At 45.2% G+C, this 16,351-nt stretch overlaps 1 pseudogene; it reads left to right on the forward strand.

Moving 5' to 3' along the window:
* Positions 1-13,415: 13,415 nt before the first annotated feature.
* LOC144108597 (uncharacterized) lies at positions 13,416-14,922 on the forward strand (annotated as a pseudogene).
* The last annotated feature ends 1,429 nt before the right edge of the window (positions 14,923-16,351 follow it).

Here is a 16,351-nt window from a genome sequence, read left to right on the forward strand (position 1 = left end):
ACGTGCATACGCTGGACACGCCACTAAAACATGTTCTATAGTCACTAGCACGCCACATGTGGCACATTCCGGGGAGTCCGCTTGTCCTATTAAGTGCAAGTATTTGCGCGTGAATGCCACGTTTAAACGTAGTCTACGGATAACGCATGCAATAGGGCGAGATATTCCGCGAGGAACTGAAAAGGTCATCGTCGGATCTAGCCGTTTAAGGCGGATGTGGCGGGTGTCTGGCAGGACCCAGTACAGTTTTAATAAATGTACTACTGCGTTCAAGGAAAGTACGAAGAGGGCATTCATGCCACGAGGACTTAAGATGTTGCACTAATGGCAGTGTTTTTCGTTTCATAGTCTTTGTCCTCCTGCGATTTGTTTGACCTCATTAATTTTTATTTAGGCCACAGCTGCCATTATGGAAGGGCGGGAAAGCGAAAGTCACCAAAGGGTACTTATTCAACGAGCTCGTTTTCATAACTGCACAGACGCGTTGTCACGGATCTCCCAGAACACTCGGCCCGAAAAAATGGACTAGGCGACATGTGTACCCAAACAGACACACATTTAATACACCCTACGTGACACACACACACTATCACACAAAACTAACTAACAAACTAACACAAAACACAAAGACTATAAATACACACGACCCGTAAACACTGCTACCAGCGCCTACCACTAGCGTTCTACTGTTAGAGGTCGGCGTTCGTGCACGCGGTTGGTTCGGTTCAGATGCGGCGTTGTATGGGTCCAGTAGCCGGCGTCAAGATGGCGTTCGACGTGCTGCGGCTGGCGTCGCTGGCGTAGCTGGCGTCGTCGCTGGCTGCGCCGTACAAGCTCCCGGTCCAAGTGCCCGTGGATGTGATGCCGGTTATGTTGGCGTAAAGGGGGGGGGGGGGGCATCATCTGGATGGTTGGCAACAGCGCTGGAGACACCCCTGGCCATAGGAAGGGGTAGCGTCCTCAGTTAACTCCCCGGAACGGGCTCAGGAACGGCAGCAATTCCACGATGTGAAGCCGTAGAACGCGCGCTCACCGGAGCTGTAGCCGGCGTCGCTCTCTTCCAGCCGAAGCGTCCCTGACCCGCCGGAGCCTCCGCTTCTCTGTTCTTCCCCCCGTGCCTCGTTCTCCCTCGCCCTTTTATAGCCTTGGCGTTAGTCCACGTAAGCCTTGTCGTCGTCCTGTATTTCTCCTCTGCACCGATCATCTCTTTCCACCTCACAGAATGCTTCTTCTTCATCTTCTTTAGTCTTCGGTTAATCCCCGTCATCCTTATCGTCAACCTCGTCGTCTTCTTCAAGCCTCTCTCGTTCATAATTTTATTTTAGACTCCATATTATATGTGACGTCTGCGATGCATCTATTAGACGTCGCTCGTGCGCACAGCTGGTCTTGTCGGTTATCTGGCGGACAGCGTTCGCTGACGCCAACCTCTGCCATTGATGATTACACAAAATAGGAAAAGCCCAAAACGAAATTTAATTGGGAGCACAAAAAATGCTGTTAATATCACCGGTAAAATACAATATTTCGCATTGCTCTTCAAAGCAGTGGGGTTCAAGAGTAGTAACGCAGGCAATGCGACAAATACTGTTCGTGAATAATTTGAGCGGCAACTGTAAAGCTTCATTTTTTTCGGTCATTGCGATAATAGGTAGTTGTTACGTGCAATGGATGAGTTCACAAAACCTTTCTAGTCTACGCAGAGAAAAGGTAAACCAAACCGACATGCCCTATTGTGCTGCTTGGCCTATAGGTTCTTCAGAATTAGACTGTGGGTTTTTAAAAACAACCGATGAACAACACACGAAAACCGGCACCGCAAGCTGGTACTGCGACCAGCGGACATAATGAGAGAAGGAGCTTGTTGCAGCTACATAATTATGTGCTCACCTACGATGCAGAAACGTGGAGGCTAACGGAAATAGTTCAGCTTAAATTAAGGCCAAAGCAGCAAGCTAGGGAAAGAAAAATGATAGGTGTAACGTTAAGAGACCGGAAGCGGGCAGAGTGGGTGAGAGAACAAAGGCAGGTTACTAACATCCTAGTCGAAATCAAGAGGAAGAAATTGGCTTGGGCAGGACATGTAATGCGAAGGCAAGGTGACCTCTGGTCCTTAAGGGTAACGGAGTGGATTCTAAGCGAAGGCAAGCGTAGCAGCGGTGGCAGAAAGTTACGTGGGCAGATGGGATTAAGAAGTTTCCGGGCATACGGTGGATGCAGCCGGCAAAGGTCAGGGTTAATTTAAGAGAGATGGGAGAGGCCTTTGCCTGCAGTGGGTGTAGACAGGGTGATGGTGATGATCATGATAAATTATGTAATATCAGTTCACACGGTTGGTTACAGTGCTCTTAGTTTACATGCTTATAATACAAAAATTGAGGTGGGCCGTATTCCAAGGCAATTTCATTTGGCAAAATTTCAGTGCAAAGTCATTGTTAGAAGAGTTTCACCTGCAAACTTCCAAGTTCATCTGCATAAATACGGATAACATACGATGACGATAGACGTTAGAGTCCTGGTGTGACGCAGTACGGCGTTTCGTTGACTTCGCCAGGCGGCACGTAAAGACGAAGGCACCAGCTAGGCAAGCGGCTCTACGCAGTTGACAGGTAAAAGGGGTCACGCGACAGCTGCATCAATACAGGAGGACTTTTACCACGCACCTTACCGCCTTGCATGCAAAGATGCAAGGACTGGGTGCGTGGTTGCCAGAATATTGCGCAATACAATAGTTTACGAGCACGACCGGCGGCAGTTTTTTATTGCGAATATGAACGATAACTGCCGCGACAAGTTTATTATTTATTTTTGTTTCGTTGACAGTTAAAGGCAGTAATATTGTGTATAACATGTCCGTCTCTATGAATTAGTTACTCGTTATAAAGGGCTCCTGCATAATTGTAGCAGAACCAAGTGTTGTCGGTAAAATAGCGTTGTTTTCTGGAATTCGGGTAGCTGGAGTAGCCTGTAGGAATGAAAGTGCGTGCACCTGTTGATGTACTCTGGAGATTTTTAATCAATGCTAATGCGGCGTGTTTTTGTATATACACCTGGTTCTGGAAGAATCAGAAAGTAACCTAATGACAGATGCTGGAATTAGAGGACAATGCGGCTGTTGTTGCCGTCTTAAGACCAACCAGTTGTCAAACGTTAGCGACAAAGCTTGGCTCTTGCACGTCGGCTGACACTTCTGTGAACTGAATTTTGTATTTACAGGACTCACTCTCTGGTTTACGTCTGTGTGCGTGTGTCGTAGAAGACAATGACGCTAAACCACGATCTGGAAACGAGCTTTCGTATAAGATGCTGCGGTTATTGAAGTAAAAATTTCCTCTCACATCGCGCACCGCTCTTAGATTCCTCGACACATTAAATTTATGTCCCCCCTCTCTCTCTCCTGCGCACACTACTATCTGAATAAAACAGGCTGTGTATACAATGACCTCTCCCTGCCTCTACCCCAATGTTTCGATGTTTTTTTCAGGCAACACCACCGGAGTCCCAGCAAACGATAGCGCTGTTGTGGTATCCACGCTATCAGTCAATGCCCTCAGTCTACAAAAAGAGTTAAGCGTACATTGCGCGAATATCATGGACAGGCATCTCTTTCATGTGAAACTCTGCCTTTTCTTAAAGAACAGTACTACTGCCTCTCCTCCCCTCACCACCCACTGTACTACTACTACTAATGCTGCTAGTGCTGTTACGCTACTACGATATATATTTCTTTAAAATAAACGGTAAAGACAAACCTTAATAACCCGTTAAATAAAAACAGCGTTTGGCATTAGGTCATCTGTTTAATATTGTTTAACCTAATAGCAGTATTACATCGCAAAGTTCTACATGGAGACACTTGTTTGCGCTGCAGAAAACAGCGTGGTTCTTTGCAAAATCTTCTTCATTTGACTCACGTTCTACAATAGCTGAAAGATTCAACAGTGCCACTATTTGCCGCAGCTTTCGGGAAAAAAGTCTTCGTTAACACCTCACACACAATGATTTATTACTTACGCGCTGGTATTTTTCTTTGTTTTTTTCAGTGACGAAGACCAGGCCGATCCGAATGCTGAAGTTTAATATCTCTCAAGCAAGGAGCCGCTCAAACACCTGCCGCCTGCCGTTCGTGCCAAATGTTCCTTTCACGCAGTAGCTTTACCCATCGACGCCAGCGATTGGAAAAAGATATCGGTGGCTAATGCTGCGATCCTGGCCCTTATAAGATGTTCCCAAACGCTGTGTTTTGAGCGCATATAACACCTGAGTCATTAAGCATTCTTTGTCTAAAAGCCTGGGTCTGCCTTTTTACACCCGCTAAGCCTTAGAGCAGTTCGCGCAACGTTCAGGGCAGGTCTTGCCTTTCAGACTGTTGCAGTAAACTAGGTAAAAAAATTAATGTCAGAATAAATAAAGCCGGAATCACAGTGCTTATACTTCTTGAAACGAGATGAAGCCTAATTGCTCAATGCTTGTAAGCGCCACATTTTCTTTCCAATGCAGATTTTGTGTTTAGGACAGGCATGTATAACCAGAAATGTTTTTCGGGAGGGGCCCAAGGTAATTTCTCCTGGCTGTTGAGAGGGCGGCAAGGTTCTGGCCCCTCGCTGAGTACTGCGGAGAGAATGGGGGGATAGGCAGGGTTGAACTTCATTTCGGGGGGGAAGAGAGGCCCTGGCTACCGTTGGATAAGTGCCTGGCATAAGATCTGAAACTTCACGGCTGACGACTCTTAATATACTTCAATTTTTTTCTTATTTGCATGTATTAGGCTAAACTTCTACATATAATGCGTAAAGCTATTCTTTACAGAACTGCTCCTCTTAACTAAGCTTTACTAGTGTAATTTTTTCCCGCCTGATAAAGTGATATTTATGCATGTTCCCTTGCGTGCGTACGATTAGTGTGCTTTGAAACAAAGAACTCAAAGTTCTAATCCAGTGCTAAAAATGGGGATTGCCAATGACATCTTATTTGATAGCTCGGGAAACTTCTACGACCGCCCAAAGGCAACCGCTGTAAATAATAGGTAACATATTTTTCACATAGACTGTTGGTGCTATGCCATTGGAAAAGAATTCGAAGGCATTCAGCGCTCGAGTGGTACGGTCTGAAAGATTTTGTTCAAAAAGTGAACGAACCGCACGATGTCAAAAATCTTGCAACGCTAAAGGATGGCCTGTAGTGTGCGCCACGCGCCAAGCAACTTCAGAGATACGTTTCTCGATATCACCATGATCTGCCTAGCTGTGTTCACTGCACTCTATAGCAGAGAGAGATTGGGCAGATGGTTCTTGATCATCACAAAGTGAACAATAGAGCGGAAAGCGAGGGAAAAGAGGAGTTGTCTTCGTCTGGACAAAGCGTTGATCATCGGTGATGTTTAAACAGGGTGTTCATTCCGAGGCGGAAGGCCGAATGAGAGCGAGGAGGGTGTGAAGCGGGAAAGGTGTTAATATGGAGAACGTGAATATTGTCCAGGCATGATGGCTGCTAAACATGATGAACCGGCTAACCTATAGGATTTTGAACGGTCCAGCTTGCCTCTATAGATAACTATTGGCATCCTGCTGAAGATAACAGGCTGGACAGTGCTTGCAACTTTGTTTTGGAGCCTGTGAGAATCACTCATTGGCCCAGGGTTCGATGTAGGGTAAAGAACACACTCTTTGGAAGATATCTTCCGTTGGAAGACATCCTCCATTCATTAAAGGGCTTCTCTCTCTCTCTTATTTGGCTTCTTGAGAGCACGTAAAGGCCACAGGAGGAGGTAACCCGGTAAGTTGAGATATCGATTAATATGAGAATATTCTGAGAATATTTCTGGGCTAAGTATGTGAGAGGAGCTTCGAATAGCGTAAACACCTGCATGCGGCTCTTCGCATTGAGACCTGATACGGACTGCTTGACCTTTAGAGGCAAGTCTGTCCAGGGAGGCGAGGCCAGAGCCAATAATTCTTGTTGCTTAGTAATAATACAGCAGTGCACTTTTGTGACAAAACCAGATTTAGTGCGGGTTATGAGGAGACAATGTAGGAGGGGCCTCTTCCCTTGAAAGACATGGCGGAGATGTGTACGCATTGTTTCCTGATAGGCGATTACATATAATGTAAGACATCATTAATCTTCTGCTTGTCAGGCAGAGGAGCGCTTAGCAATGCCAACAATTATCCGCAGGCAATTGTTCCGTGGGGCCTCCAGAGTGTTCTTGTTTTTTGGAAATAATCGGTGAATTACCGGTATAGACAACTGTGTAATGTTCCTTGGACATAGACTTTTTGAAGCAGAGACCTTGAACGGCACTTGCGGCAGCATCGTGTTCCCGCCGTTAACATAATTACATGTGAATCCTCTCACGGAGTTTTTCATTAATAGTATATGAGCTAGCACCGATCCGTTTAGGGCGAGCGGAAATGTGGTGATCGCTTTCTTTGTGAAAACCACGGCAACACGCTTTCCTGACGAGGGGCGAAGACCTGGGGGAGTCAACTACTCAAAGATGTTCAGTAACGCCCTCTGAAGACGTTGCTGGTTTATGTAGAGCGACCGTGACGCGCTCCAGATACAGATATCATCTGCGTAAATCGTGACGTGTACTCCTTGCGGGAAGTTCGTCAACTGCATCATAGTAATATTTAACACGAGAGGCTGAAACACCTCCCGGACGTACGCCTTTCTCAACTGTTTTAAACAACTTTGGACAGTTTGGAGTACTTATAAAAGTTTTCCGCTCTTTCAAGCAGTTTTTAACTTGCTTGTAGGGTTCGCTTCGGAGCCCAATCTGTGCAATTCTGCCAGCATGGCATGGTCAAAAATAGACAACAGCGGCCTTGATGTTGAAGGATATTTGAAACAGGTTTCGTAAAAAATGGGTTCCCTACCTCATTTCGTGGTTCATAATATGTTGGACGAGAGGGTAACGTTTAATGAGGGCGGAAATTAACGAAAACTGCTGTTTTATACAAACGCAGACACCCCAGCGCCTCGGAGTACCGAGCGAACGCTATTGTTGCCAGCGGTTGGCCGCCACCATTGTGACGTCATCCGCGGGATTTCCGGCTGTTGCCGACTGTGTTGCTGCGCAGAGCTTTGCCTCAGGTAGCCAAGTGCTGCTAGCGGACGGCGCCGTCGGACGGCACTCTGCCTTGTAAATAACTAAGATATTTGCAAAAATAACTGCACTCTGCCGATCCCCGCGTTACTTCGTTTATTCAAGAGGCTGTTGTTTGTCGTGAGCGCGAAAGGTGACAAGCAGTGCGACAACGGTGAACCTCGATTAAGCATAACATGGTTAGACTTCCCCTTTGACAATGGGTATAAGCCAATGCTGAAAGTAGCCGTAGCTATATATAAGCGTGGATGTGAACTAGCTGGTAAAGACAAAGAAATTTAGAAACAGGTGAGAAAATAATATAACCAGAGAAAAAATATTGATTCAATAAAATAATATGTGCAGGCAGTTCAAGCTATGTTGCATATCGAAGGTGTTCTGATGTCTCTCGCACCGACCGAACTGAAGCAAACGAATGGCACTGGCCGAAGATTGCGTTGATTCGTCGTTCAGCAAAGCGCGCGATGGAGCGGTGCGCTGCGAGCAAAGCCCGACGGCCGGCTGACTCTCTGCGGAGGGCGTTACTTGTGCCAGTACTCCCATTTCGCCTTCATCTTACTCGACGCTCCCGGAAGCGACGAGGGCGTGTAGGAGGCAGGTATCTGATAAGCGATTTCGGCTCTTTTTAAGCACAGAATCGCGATGATTTACAAGATCCTTTCTTCCCATACATTGCATTTTATGCAATTTGAAGAGAGTTTCAGCTTCCTTTAAGGAAAGCGGCTGTCGGGATGCTCTAATATGAATTCACGGTCTGTTCAAGTGATGAGACGAGGGCTATGACATCACCAGTTGCAGACCTTATTTGGCAAATCCGGTTCACTTGTTGGAGAAACTCATTTCGGCTTTCGAGGAACCGTGTAATGGGTTTGTAGATAATCCGCAGCATCAGCGTACCTACGCAACTTACTAGCGCGGTGGGCCGGGTAGATGCGTAGCTTGCTGGCTATTTACCAGGTTTCAAAACTTATAATAAATTCTGACAAAAGACGCTAGCTACTGCCTCTAGTCACCCCTGAAGAAGCAGCCGAGCCGGTTCTGTTTGGAGATGTGTCAGAGTTTACTGTAAGTCATCATACCCAACCAGACAGGCAAATATGTCAATATCTTTAGCTTTGAGGTTTCAAAATGGGCCCAATTTTCTCTAGCTTCGACTCCTTGGGCGCCTGATTAGTAATCAAGGAAGAGTTGCAATAGTACAGAAGACGAAGGCGGGAGTTGCGAGGCAGCTTAGTGATAGCTTCCCAGCTCACTGCGTCCTGGCCCTGCGACATCTGCCTGTTCGTCATATATGCACCTCATAGCCAAAGAGGTGGTTAAGTGGTTATGGCGCTCGCCTGCTGACCCGAACGACGCGGGTTCGATCCCGGCCGCAGCGGTCGACTGTAGATGGAAATGAAATTCTAGAGGCCCGCATATTGTGTGGTTTCAGTGCACGTTAAAGAACTCCAGGTGGTCGAAATTTCCGGATCCTTCACTACGGCGTCCCTCATAGCCTGAGTCGCTTTAGTACGTTAAACCCCATGAAACCAAACAAAACGATATTCGCACCTCAGAGTCATGTAATGCATTTTCATACTTATGTGATCCCCTTTTTACAGGGTGTCTGCTTGCCGCCGCTGCGAATACAGCGGCTGAGCTAGTAACAACTTCGCGTTCGTCGTGAACTCGATGAGTTTGTTTTTATTTTTTAGATTTCTACTGCTGAAACACATTTAGTATTAGAGAGATTTTGCCTACCGGATACGCGCAAGTGTAAACATATACCTGTTAGATGCGGCCAGGCGGGGCAACTGTGCGTGCGCAGCTGGCGTCCGGTAAACCGGTACACATCTACGCTTGCACGTGTCCGCTACGCTAATACTATCTATTAACGCCACATCGTTAAGGTTCCCGTTATGCAGAGAATCCAGTGCCGTCGCCTTCGGTATGGGCGTCGTCGGCGTACGTTGCGAACGAAAAATCCCCGGAGAAGCAATCATGTGGGCCATGCATACAGGTAACGAGACTTTGTGTCGTGATCACAGCCTGCACACAGGATTCCGATAAAACTGACCAAAGTGGCAGGCGGCAGTCAAGTCCTCATATATGGCAATTCCGCATATAAGGCCATTAAATTATTAACGCTCTCGCGTCATACCCTTAAGGTAACTGTCCCCTAATTTTTTCTGCATTTGCCCAGGAAGAGAGAGTTGAACATCTGAAATAAGTGAGGGCCCTCATAGATTCTTCTGACTACAAAGTCACTGTATGGTAAAGGGGTCGAGTCGGGGTCCATGTCACAGGCCGCGATACAAAGGTTCAGAGATATCGCGGTTTTGTTGAAGTCACAAGCCTCCAGTGAAAACAGGATGGAAACGGCAACGTCAGAGAGCTTCGATTAGTGACGTCCTCTGATTGCAATGAGCGCTGTGCGTCTGAGAACTAGATACGTTAAAGTAGTATTGAGATGGCATGCCTCCCATTCAGCCATTCGAGGTACCCAGCCTAAAACTCTTTTTCTTGTCGCAGAAAGAACGGTAGTTTTTTAAGTTCGTTTTATTATTTTAGTACAATAAATGTGCTAGTAACATGAGCGTGAGATGAACCAAACTAAAATTAATGAATGTACTCTTTCACAGTATGCAATCCAAATAAATATTTGAATCAGACATGAAATTTATTCTGCCTATCACAAAATTTGATGAAAATTAGTGTATTTTTTTATATACAAGGATGTACAAGAAAATTCAAGTGTTTCAAACATTTATTGATATTGTCACTCACTGGTAACGGCAGTTCAGCGGTCAGGAGGACTGCGAAATGGGCTTTTAAAAGAAACCTTATTGGGCTGACCTGTGCCCTCATTGAACTTACTGGGCGGCTGCGATAACAACTAGCGTGCTCGGCCGATGTCGAACAGAAAACTTGCTGGTCTCGGGCCCGCTGAATTTAAGGCTGAATAAAAAGCTTCGAGACAGAGCGGCATGAGTAGCTACAACCGTCGCGAACAACTCAGAAGCAGTTGTGCATAACTGCGATCATTCAAGATAAAATTGTCGCAGCTGGCATCACAAACTCGGTGATAGGTCCGCATGCTGGCGGCATTAAACATGGAAATAAAAATATGAGGCTTGGCAGCTGTCCACAAAAATTGAATGCTTTCTTTACGGCATAAGGTTATTCGCAGTTCCATTTCGCAGGCTGACAAATATGTTGAGCTACAGAAAATTTGTGATGCCTTATTCAAAGCAGCTATCTCGGGCGTTGCAAATTTTTTCTCTAAATATCTTTTATTAGAATGTTACTCAGCACGAAAACACATACAAACTGGAATGCCGTTCTGAATATTAAACATTTAAGGATTAAACGATTATTTTAATTCACAAAACAATGTGAAGTAGAAAATTTAAAGTTTGACTTCAAAGATACGCGTATATGAAGACAGCAAAAATTGGTTAATGTCCATAAGTTGCACACTATGTGTAGTACTAAAAGTAATAAAGGGTAGGAATTAGCATGCTAAACGTTTTATGTCAGTAACGTTGCGCCTAAGTAATGCTGTTACACAAAAAGAAAGCCTTTCCTAAATAGGGGCCTACATGTTACTATGCGAAGGCGCTTTGTTCGAACAGACAAAGTTTACCAACGAGCATTGACGAGCAGTAGAATGACTTGTGGACGATAATCTGGGAAGACTAAAGAACTACCTGGCATATCGCGGCATTAGAGATAACGTCGAAGGATTTCGGCGATGTTCTTGAATAAGAGCAATCAATCAAAGGATGCAACTCCGCACTAGGAAGTTTTTTTTATGGTTATTAGCCTTAACTTTATGATATTTGCCTAAGACGAGCATCCAGGCATACTTATTCGTGCTGACTGAAATCCTGTCCATATATTCAGAAAAACAATCCGATAACACTGCTTCATCTCGGAAAGTGATTCCCATCACTTCACAGTGTCATGCGGATAGTGGGGTACACGTTCTTTTTTTTTTAGCAAAACGGCTGTCCCTGTGCAGATGGCAGAATAAGATCGTAGCCACGTAATTTAACACGTAGAAGATAACGTTCACAGTTTTCTGAACGTCCATTTTTCACCTGAGGCGGCGAAAAGAAGCAGTAAACTATAATCATACAAAAAAAACAGGGATTCCCAGTGGACAGCAGTTAATCTTTCGGGCTGGTTTGTTAATGTCTTCATTAGCATATTAAGCCCATGCTATCTGACATCACCCTGATGTTTACTGCTACTATAATAAAACTACCCGAATGGTCAAAAATGATGCATTTCTAAGCCAGTCAGGACATTACGGAATTTTCTGTGGTCACTAAGAAATATTAAATGCTCTTACAACCCTCCCTCCCCCCCCCTTCCCCCCCCAAAAAAAAGATCACCGTTCCGTAAAATGTCCGATATCCTTAAAACTGAAATTTCAGTAAGCATATAATATCGTAACACGTCACAAAGAGTGTTAGCCGCTGTGAAATAGCCTGCCTTTTCAATAAATGACCGGTGCCCCATACTCAATGGGCAAAGTAAGGCAAGGTGTAGGCTGATAACGCCTGTAGATGATCTCCGTCCTTGATCTAGATTAATCCTCTTTGCTTAGACCCTGAAACGAAAGCAGAAATCTTGTACGGAACACATTCCTACCGAGACACCTTTAAATTTCGAGCCTCGTCAGTTTCTGTAAGACATCTTCAAACCGGGTCCTGGTCAAAAAGCAGTGTCTGTGGCAAGCGTGGAGTGGTATACGTGCAGTGCAAGATCAATATACTCTCTTTTAAATGGCCTCGAAGAAGTGGAAGCCTAATGCATGAATTTTTTTTACGGCTGAAACAAAAACAATCCGACAAGAATACTTGAGCAAGATGCCATTAGCATTGCCTTTCGAATGCGAAATCTTTTCCGTTTTTAATTTGGAAGTCTTGTTATGAGATTTAGGCTGCGGTTGATTACGCCGGGAAGTGCAGTTCTTTGAAACCTTAAGGATTCTTGCTTTAACTATCTCAATACATCTCAGTCTCAATATTTTTTAAGTTGAGGTCAAAGATAGCTATAAAATTTTTTCTAGTCGCAAAGAAAATATGCTAACATTTTTTGTTGAAACTGCACGATTGACGTGCCGTTTGCTAGTATTGGGGTGAAAATATTATGTTATGTGCCGGCATTTCTTCGTGGCGTGATACAAAAGAATTATGCATAGAAGCTCTTCGGAAAAACATTTTTTAAGAGAATAAATTGTTTTGTGTAAATGTTTGAAAATATTGAAAATTCAAATCACCTTTCACATTTCTCGAGCATAATTTTTTATAAGTATTCTGGAAAATCACTGAGAGCATGGCCAGCTCTTCGCGTTCTCATTAACGAGCTAGCCCCTTCTGTCTCGTCCAGCTCCAGCACACCCCTGCTATGCACAGCAGTCGAACGACTCAATTTTTAAGTAGCGAAATATTCCGGAACACCTTAACCCGCGGATAGCCTGTGTAGGCACGGTTGAAAATACATTTTCTTATTATTCCCGCGCACGTGTCATGCGTCAATCTCTTGGAACACCGACGGTGAGTGCCACCTTAGTCAAAGATAAGGGGTGCAAATCATCATCATCATCATCATCATCAGCCTTACTACACCCTCTGCAGGCCAAAGGCCTCTCCCATGTCTCTCCAATTAACCCTATCCTTTGCCAGCTGCATCCACCCTTTGCCTGCAAACTTCTTAATCTCATCCGCCCACATAACCTTCTGCCGCCCCCTGCTACGCTTACTTTCTCTTGGAACCCACTCCGTTACCCTTAAAGACCAGCGGTTAAAGACCAGGGGTGCAAATAATTTTCCTCTAAACCGCGCAGTGGGGTCGCTGCAGCATATTTAAAAATAATCGGATGATTGAGGACGAAAAAAACCTTCCAGGTTAGGAGATTGGTAACGCCGGTCATGCATAACGAGGTACACAGCGCAGTCTAGAAGTAAAACCTCTCGGTCTCATTAGTTTTTTAAAGAGGCTGTTCCTGCTTCCTTTGTTGCTGGGTCTGTACTCTCTTACCCTACCCTCCATTCCAGGAGGAGCGACAGGGCTCCGAGAAAATTCAAGATGGTTCTTTTCCTTTCTTCGGAGGAGATCAGGCCTCTCCAAAACTTGGTTATTCGGCGGTGTTGAAGGAGGAGACTTTCGGTGATGGAGATGATGTAAAGGGGAAATATATTTACAGAAATTTACAACATTGAAAACTGCAAGTTATAGAATCTGAGTCACAAAGACAGTCAAAGGTGGGCTCGGTGACTGCACCTCAGCGCAGCCATCTAATCCGCTGATCTTTGCGATGCAGACGATCAACCAGCTGTTCGTCAGCCTACTGTTGCCGACCTTGGCAAGCCTTCTTTCGGGTGCGTCGTTTGACTGCGCACCACCATGCTCCAGTGACGAGCCGGGACGCTACCGCTTGCCGCTCGTCAGCTGCCCGCCCCGGATGACTGCTGCCACAACAGAGGAACAGTGGCTGCCGGCGCCGAAGGAATCTTGGACGGCCGCATCATCACGGACATCAACAGCTTCCCCCCATATAAAAGCACCCCCGCCACCGGCACCGTTCTGTGGGCTCGGTGACTGCACCTCAGCGCAGCCATCTAATCCGCTGATCTTTGCGATGCAGGTTAGTAAATCATATACCTTATTTGCCAAAAGATCAAGCAATTATATTCTGGTGCAGTTCCCGAGCCCACAGTGCTGTGTTGTCATTGCCGCCGAGTGTGTCACTGTTGTTCATTCTTTGCTATTGTTATCAGCTGCCCGCCCCGGATGACTGCTGCCACAACAGAGGAACAGTGGCTGCCGGCGCCGAAGGAATCTTGGACGGCCGCATCATCACGGACATCAACAGCTTCCCCCCCATATAAAAGCACCCCCGCCACCGGCACCGTTCTGTGGGCTCGGTGACTGCACCTCAGCGCAGCCATCTAATCCGCTGATCTTTGCGATGCAGGTTAGTAAATCATATACCTTATTTGCCAAAAGATCAAGCAATTATATTCTGGTGCAGTTCCCGAGCCCACAGTGCTGTGTTGTCATTGCCGCCGAGTGTGTCACTGTTGTTCATTCTTTGCTATTGTTATCAGGAGATATCGAAACTAACCCTGGTCCTAACGACAGCAGTGCAGTACTCGCGGAACTCCAGAAACTAACCGCAGGCCAAACCCAATTAATAGCCGAAGTACAAGGTCTGAAATCCCAGCTCACTACTACGAATAAAACCATAACTGATTTAAGCAATCGTATGGCCAACCTGGAAACACACTACCAAGCACTACTTCCCCTTCGAAACGACATTGAAAAGATGCAGGCTGACACAAGCAACATGGCGCGTATAATCCAGGAACTAGAAACCCGCATAGAGGACGCTGAAAACAGGTCACGCCGTAACAATCTCATCTTCTATGGTATCCCTGACACTACTGATAGCGAAACGTGGGCAGAATCTGAAAAACTAATCATTGATGTTTCCCGTAATAACCTTCAAATAACTGTGGAACGAAAGAGAAAGAGCTCATCGCCTCGGTCGTCACTCACAAGATAAAAATCGTCCCATAATCGTGAAATTCACAAGTAGCAAAGCTAAAGAATCCCTCCTATCAAATGGGCGAAATCTGAAAGACACGGTTTATAGTGTTGGAGAGGACTTCTCGCATGCCGTTCGTCACTCGCGAAAACAACTTGTTGCATTTGCTAAAGCCAGGTCTGCCAAATTTTCCTTACGATTTAAAACACTTCACATCGGCTTGAACCGTTATATTTTTGACACTTCATCTAACACCGTCAAGCAACTCGCGTAACAATCGTCCCTTCACCCTACACCAATAAAACGCCAGCGTGCGACACCCTCAAATGTTCCCTCAAATGTTCTCTCGTTTTCCGTGATATTCACTAACATCCTCAGCTTCCTCCCAAAGCGTGAACTCATATCCAATGTAATTTCGTCATCCAGGAGCAATATACTTATACTAATTGAAACTTGGTTAAACAGTAACGTGTCCGACGCTGAAGTTTTAACTGACTTACCCGAATTCAACGTCTACCGAAACGATCGAAAAAACTCACGGGGGGGGGGGGGGGGGGGCGGTGTTCTTGTTGCAATGCACCGAGGTATATCATGCTCTATTGCACACGTCACATCTGATATGGAATCATTATGGCTAATTATTCGCACTCCCCCTGTAACAGTACTTCTCGGCGTTTGTTATAGGCCCCCGCAGTCAAATCCAAACTTCTGTCGACATCTGAATGATACTATAAATCATCTTGTTGTTATATACCCACATGCGCGCATTCTCCTTTTCGGGGACTTCAATTATCCGGACATTGATTGGCAGAGTTTAGGCACTTCCTCATTAACATGCAATACAGAGGCCAAGAACTTCATTGATGTCTGTTTAAACTTTAACCTCGCACAGTTAGTCTCGGAACCTACTCGCACCACGCATGCAACCGCAAACACCCTTGACCTAATACTAACAATAGCCCTGGTACCTATCATCCATTAGTTATCTTCCAGAAATCAGCGACCATAAAATCTTACATGCTCTATTTTCATTTACCCCAGCTCAGAAGCACCCATCCAGAAAAACAATAAATCTTTACGATAAAGGGAATTACGGTGCAATAACTGAAGACCTTAACATGTTTTTTTCAGAGTACCAATCCACATTCGACACTCACTCTGTTCACGAAAACTGGTTGATATTCAAAAATAAGTTAAATATGCTCTCTAATATGTTTATTCCTAGGGTATCTTTCCAAAATAACCGCAATAAACCGTGTTTTACTAAGCATCTCAAACGTCTAGAAAACAAGAAGAAACGCCTGTTTCGTACAGCCAAACACACTGATAATCAAGCCACTTGGGAAAAATACCTTGCATCTGAGAAATCATACTTACTTGCAGTTCGTAGCGCCAGGCGCTCATTTTATCACACTGACTTACCGAAGCTACTAATCAGCAATCCTAGACAATTCTGGCAGGTTTTAAATCCTAAGCACACTCATGATATTACACTGTCTAACGACTTGCACGAAGCGGTTACTGACCATGAATGCGCAGAAATATTTAATAACGCCTTTGTATCTGTTTTCACGAGTCAATTTGACATGCCTTCACAGTTACCATCGCTCAACACAGAAGCCATCATGTCAGCTATCACATTCTTCACAGATGGTATCGCTTCCATAATTGATAACATGAAACTCTCATCATCAGCTGGTATG

The sequence above is a fragment of the Amblyomma americanum genome, chromosome 10, assembly GCF_052857255.1.
Source record: "Amblyomma americanum isolate KBUSLIRL-KWMA chromosome 10, ASM5285725v1, whole genome shotgun sequence".
In the NCBI taxonomy this organism is placed as follows: domain Eukaryota; kingdom Metazoa; phylum Arthropoda; class Arachnida; order Ixodida; family Ixodidae; genus Amblyomma; species Amblyomma americanum.